The 5,719-nt window shown below is 35.3% G+C and overlaps 1 protein-coding gene across 1 annotated transcript in view; it reads left to right on the top strand.

Annotated features, from left to right (window-relative positions):
• Positions 1-5,719, top strand: part of LOC125045389 (histone H2B-like) — a 25,071-nt gene that overhangs the window by 967 nt on the left and 18,385 nt on the right. The gene's annotated exons all lie outside the window — the stretch shown is intronic.

The raw sequence follows: 5,719 nt of genomic DNA, 5'->3' as shown, positions 1-5,719 counted from the left end.
AAATATCCGATTTTCTAAAAAACTTAACAAATTCCGAAATATTTACCATGTCCGATTTTTCTCAACACCTATCAAATTCCCGATAATATTTACAATTCGTCCATTTTTTGCAAAGTCCAATCTGACATGGGTTTTAAAATGTCCGTTTTTTCTCAACACCCGTTACAATTCCGATATATTTACCATTCGTCCATTTTTTGCAATGTCAATTTTTGACATCGGTAAAATGTCGATTTTTTCAAACCTAACAAAATTCCGAAAAATTTTTTACCATTCGTCATTTTTTTGCAAATTTCCAAATTTGAAAACGGTAAAATTCCGGGAATTTTTTCAAACAAGGGTAAAAATTTTGGACTTTGCAAAAAATGCGATTGGTAAATATTACGGAATTTTGTTGGTGTTGAGAAAAACGACATGGTGAATATTATCGGAATTTTGGGTTAAGTGTTGAGAAAAAGGATTTTTTACGCCCGTCCAAATTTAGTTTTTGCAAAAAAGGGAACGAATGGAAATATCGGATTTTTTTTCAAATTTGGACTTTGAAAAAAATGGTCGGATGGTAAATATTATGGGGATTTTTGGGTATTGAGAAAAATGGGAATTTTACCGATGTAAAATTTTGGGGACTTTGCAAAAAGGGAAATAAATAAAAAATATTATTGGAATTTTAAAAGGGTGCTGAAAAAAAATCGGACATTTACCGTTTTGTCACATTTGGACTTTGCAAAAAGGGACAAATTTGGTAAATATTATCGGAATTTTGTTAGGTTTTGGGGGGGGGGGGGGGAAAACTCGGACATTTTACGATGTCAAATTTGGACTTTGCAAAAGGGCCCGAATTTTTAAAAATTATGGGAAATTTTTTTTTTAGGTGTTGGGGGAAAAATCGGACTTTTTACTGAGTCAAATTTGACTTTGAAAAAAAGGGAAACGAGGGTTAAATATTATCGGAATTTTGTTAAGTGTTGGGGAAAATTTTGGACATTTTACTGATGTCAAATTTGGATTTCCCAAAAAAACGGGAAACGAAGGGTTTAATTTATCGGAATTTTTTTAAGTTTTTGGAAAAACGCCCTTTTTACTGATGTCAAATTTGACTTTGCAAAAAAGGGACAAAGGGTAAAATATGGGATTTTTTTAGGTGTTGAGAAAAATCGGACATTTACCGTTTTCAAATTTGGAAATTAAAAAAAAATGGATAAATGGAAATTATTATCGGAATTTTCTTTGGTGTTAAAAAAAAACGGATTTTTTTTTACCGGTCAAATTTGTCTTTGAAAAACGGGACGAATGGAAATATTACGGATTTTGTTAGGTGTTTGAGAAAAATTGGCTTTTTTACCGTTCAAATTTTGTACTTTGAAAAAAAAATTGGACGAAGGGTAAATATGGGAATTTTTTGGTGTGAGAAAAAAATTCGACATGGTAAATATCATGGAATTTTCTTAGGGGTTAAAAGAAAAACGGACTTTTTACCTATTAAATTTAGTTTTGCAAAAATTGGACCAATGGAATTATTATGGGGAATTTTTTTAGGTGTGAGAAAACTCAGGACTTTTTTACGGTTTTTCAAATTTAGACTTTGCAAAAATGGACGAAGTTAAATATTATCGGAGTTTTGTTAGGGGGAAAAGAAAAATCGGACATTCACAGTCAATTTCTTTTCTTCTTCCTTTTTTTTCTCTCTCTCTCCTGTCTCTCTCTCTCTTGCTCTCTTTTCTCTTTTCCTCCCTATCATTTTTTCTTCCTCACTTTCCCTTTCCCTCTCCCTCCCACCCCCCTCGCTCTCCTCCCCTCTTTTCCCCTCCCCCCTTTTTCTCCCTTCCTTTCATTTTCTCACTCGCACCCCCCCGCTTTCCCTCTCTTTCCTTTCCCCGTCTCTCTCTCTGTAGCTCTTCTCTCTCTCTTTCTCTTCCTTTCAGTCTCTCTCCTTCTCTCTCTCTCTTCACCCCCCCCCTCTCTCCCCTTCGCTTTGCCTTCTTTCTCTCTCACTTTCTTTTCTTTCTTTCTTTCTTTCTTTCTTCTCTTCCTCTCCTCCTTTGTTTAGTGTGAAAAAAATTTCGGACTTTTTACCGATGTCAAATTTGGACTTTGAAAAAAATGGACGAAGGGTTTAAAACTCGGAATTTTGCGGGGGTGTTGAGAAAATTGGGCCCGGGAAATATATCAAAATTTTCTTGGGTGTTGAAAAATCGACATTTACGGTAAAATTTAGATTTTGGGCAAAAAAGGGAAACCAAAAAAATGGTAAATTTTATAGGATTTAGTAAGGTGTTGAAAAAAATCGGACTTTGGAAAAATATTATGGAATTTTTTTAGGTGTTAAAGAAAGGGCTTTTTTCCGATGTTTGATTTGACTTTGAAAATAATAGACGAATGGAAATATCAGATTTTTGTGGGGTTTGTTGAGAAAAACCGGGACATTATACCGATGTCAAATTTGACTTTGAAAAAAAATGAACGAGGTATTTATTATGGGAATTTTGTTAGGTGTTGAAAAAAACTCGGACATTTTACGAGGGTAAAATTTTGGACTTTCCCAAAAATGGACGAATGGTAATATTATCGGAATTTTGTTAGGTGTTGAGAAAAATCGGACATTTTACCGATGTCAAATTTGGACATTGCAAAAAATGGACGTATTGTAAATATTATGGGAAATTTTTGGGTTAGGTGTGAGAAAAATGGGAAAATTTTACTGATGTGAAATTTGGACTTTGCAAAAATGGACGAATGGTAATATTAGGGATTTTTTTTTAGTGTTGGGGAAAAAATTGGACATTTTACGATGTCAAATTGGATTTGCAAAAACGGCAATGGTAAATATTTGGAATTTATTAGGTGTTTGGAAAAATCGGACATGGTAAAAAATTACCGGGGAATTTTTTTTGGTTTAAGAAAAAATGGGAAAATTTTCCGTTTTGTCTCTTTCTCTGTAGCTCTCTCCCTCTCTTCTCTTCTCTTTCAGTCTCTCTCCTCTCTCCTCTTCCTCCCCCCCCCTCTCCCCCCTTCGCTGTTGCTTTTTTCTTTCTCTCTCACTTTCTTTCTTTTTCTTTCTTTCTTTTCTCCTCTCTCTCTCTCCCTCCCTTGGGTTTGGTGTTGAGAAAAATGGGAAATTTTATTTTTTCAAATTTTTTGGACTTTGAAAAAAATGGACAAATGGAAAAATTTTTTCGGAATTTTTTTTAGTGTGAGAAAAATTGGACATTTTACTGATGTAAAATTTTGGGGACTTTACCAAAACTGGCGAATGTAATTTTATGGGAAATTTTGTTAAGTGTTGAGAAAAAACGGACATTTTACTGATGTAAATTTTGGGAAACTTTCCCAAAAAATGGACAATGGAAATATCGGAATTTTGTTAGGTGTTGAGAAAAATGGGGACTTTACCGATGCAAATTGGCATTGCAAAAATGGATAAATGGAAAAAATTTTTAATCGGAATTTTCTTTGGTGTAAAAAGGAACATTTTACCGTTTTTTAAAATTTTGGACTTTGCAAAAACTGAACGAATGGAAAATTTTATGGGAGTTTTTTTAGGGTTGGAAATTGAACTTTTTACCGAGTCAAATTTTATTTTGAAAAAAAATGGACAATGGTAAATATGGGAATTTTGTTGGGTGTTGAGAAAAATGGGACAGGTAAAAATCATCGGAATTTTCTTAGGTTTGAGAAAAACGGACATTTTACCGATGTCAAATTTAGGACTTTGCAAAAAATGGCCCGAATGGTAAATATTATCGGAATTTTGTTAGGTGTTGAAAAACTCACATTTTACGATGTCAAATTTAGACTTTGCAAAAAGGGACAAATGGAATATTAGGGAGTTTTGTTGGTTTAAAAAAAATCGGACATTCTACCGATGTCAAATTCTTTCCTTCTTACTTTCTTTCTCTCTCTCCTTGCTCTCTCTCCCCTGCTCCCCTCTCTCTCTCTTTCCCTATCTAAAATTCCTTCCCCACTCTCTCCTTCCCCCCTCCTCCCACCCCCCTCGCCTCCCTCCCTCTCCCCCCTCCCTCCTTTCTCCCTCCTTCCTTCACTTATCATCGCTACCCCCCGCTTCTCTCTCTCTCTCTTTTTCCCCGCCCTCTCTCTCTGTAGCTCTCTCCCCTCCTTTCTCTTTCTCTTTCAGTCTCTCTCCTCCTTCTTTTCTTCACCCCCCCCCCTCTCCCCTTTCGCTGTTGCTCTTTCTTTCTCTCTCACTTTCTTTTCTTTCTTTCTTTCTTTCTTTTCTCTCTCTCTCCTCTCCCTCCCTTGTTTAGTTTTGGGAAAAAAAATCGGACATTTTACCGATGTCAAATTTGGACTTTGAAAAAAAAGGGGGGACGAATGGTAATATCCTGGGAATTTTGCTAGGTTGGAAAAAATGGGACAGGGTTTAAATATCATCGGAATTTTTTTTGGTGTTGAGAAAAACGGACTTTTTACCGATGAAAAATTTAGATTTTGCAAAAAAGGGAACGAAGGTAAATTAAGGAATTTAGTTATGTTGAGAAAAATGGGAAAGGGGAAAATTTTTAGGGAATTTGTTAGGTGTTGAGAAAAATCGGACTTTTTACCGATTTTTTGTTTTTGGACTTTGTAAATAATAGACGAATGGTAAATATCAGAATTTTTGAGGGTTTTTGTTGAAAAAACTGGGACATTATACCGATTCAAATTTGGACTTTGCAAAAAATGGACATGGTATTATTATCGGAATTTTGTTGTTGAAAAACTCGGCCATTTTACGATGTCAATTTGGACTTTGAAAAAAATGAACGAATGGTAAATTTTTATCGGAATTTTTTAGGTGTTGAAAAAAAAAGGGGACATTTTACCGAGGGTAAAATTTTGGGACATTGAAAAAAAGGGACGTATTTTTTTTAATATTATCGATTTTGTTAGGGTTGAGAAAATCGGACTTTTACTGATGTGAATTTGGACTTGCAAAAAAGGACGAGTAAATTTTATCGAATTTTTTGTTAAGTGTTGTAAAAAATTGGACATTTTCTGATGTCAAATTTGGGGTTTGCAAAAACGGGACGATTGGTAATATTATCGGAATTTATTTTAGGTGTTGAAAAAATGGGGACATGGTAATATTATCGGAATTTTTTTTGGTGTTAAAAAAAAATCGGACATTTTACCGATTTTCTTTTTTCTCTGAGCTCCTCTCTCTCTCTTTCCTTTCATTTTCAGTCTCTCTCCTTCCTTCTCCTCTCCCCCCCCTCTCCCCCCTTCGCTGTTGCTCTTTCTTTCTCTCTCACTTTCTTTTTTCTTTCTTTCTTTTTTCTCTCTCTGTCTCCTCTCCCTCCCTTTTTTTGGTTTTTGAGAAATCGACTTTTTATGATGTAAAATTTGGATTTTTGAAAAAAAGGGGACAAAGGGAAAAATATCGGAATTTGTTAGGTGTTGAGAAAAAAATGGGAAACTTTTTCCCGATGTCAAATTTGACATTGCAAAAATAGGACAAAATGGTAAATATGGGGAATTTTGTTAGTGTTGAGAAAAATCGGACATTCTTCGATGTCAAATTTTTTTTCCCTTCTTACTTTCTTTCTCTCTCTCTCTTCTTTTCTCTCTCTCTCTCTTCTCCCTACTATTTTTTCCTCCTCACTTTTCCCCTTTCCCTTCCCTCCCTCGCTTCCCTCCCTTCTCCCTCCCTCCTCTCTCCTCCTCCTTCACTTACTCGCTACCCCCGGGCTTCTCTCTCTCCCCCTTTTTTCCCCCCCCCCCG

Source organism: Penaeus chinensis, chromosome 37, assembly GCF_019202785.1.
Source record: "Penaeus chinensis breed Huanghai No. 1 chromosome 37, ASM1920278v2, whole genome shotgun sequence".
Lineage (NCBI taxonomy): Eukaryota > Metazoa > Arthropoda > Malacostraca > Decapoda > Penaeidae > Penaeus > Penaeus chinensis.
This window is presented reverse-complemented; position numbering and strand designations above follow the sequence as displayed.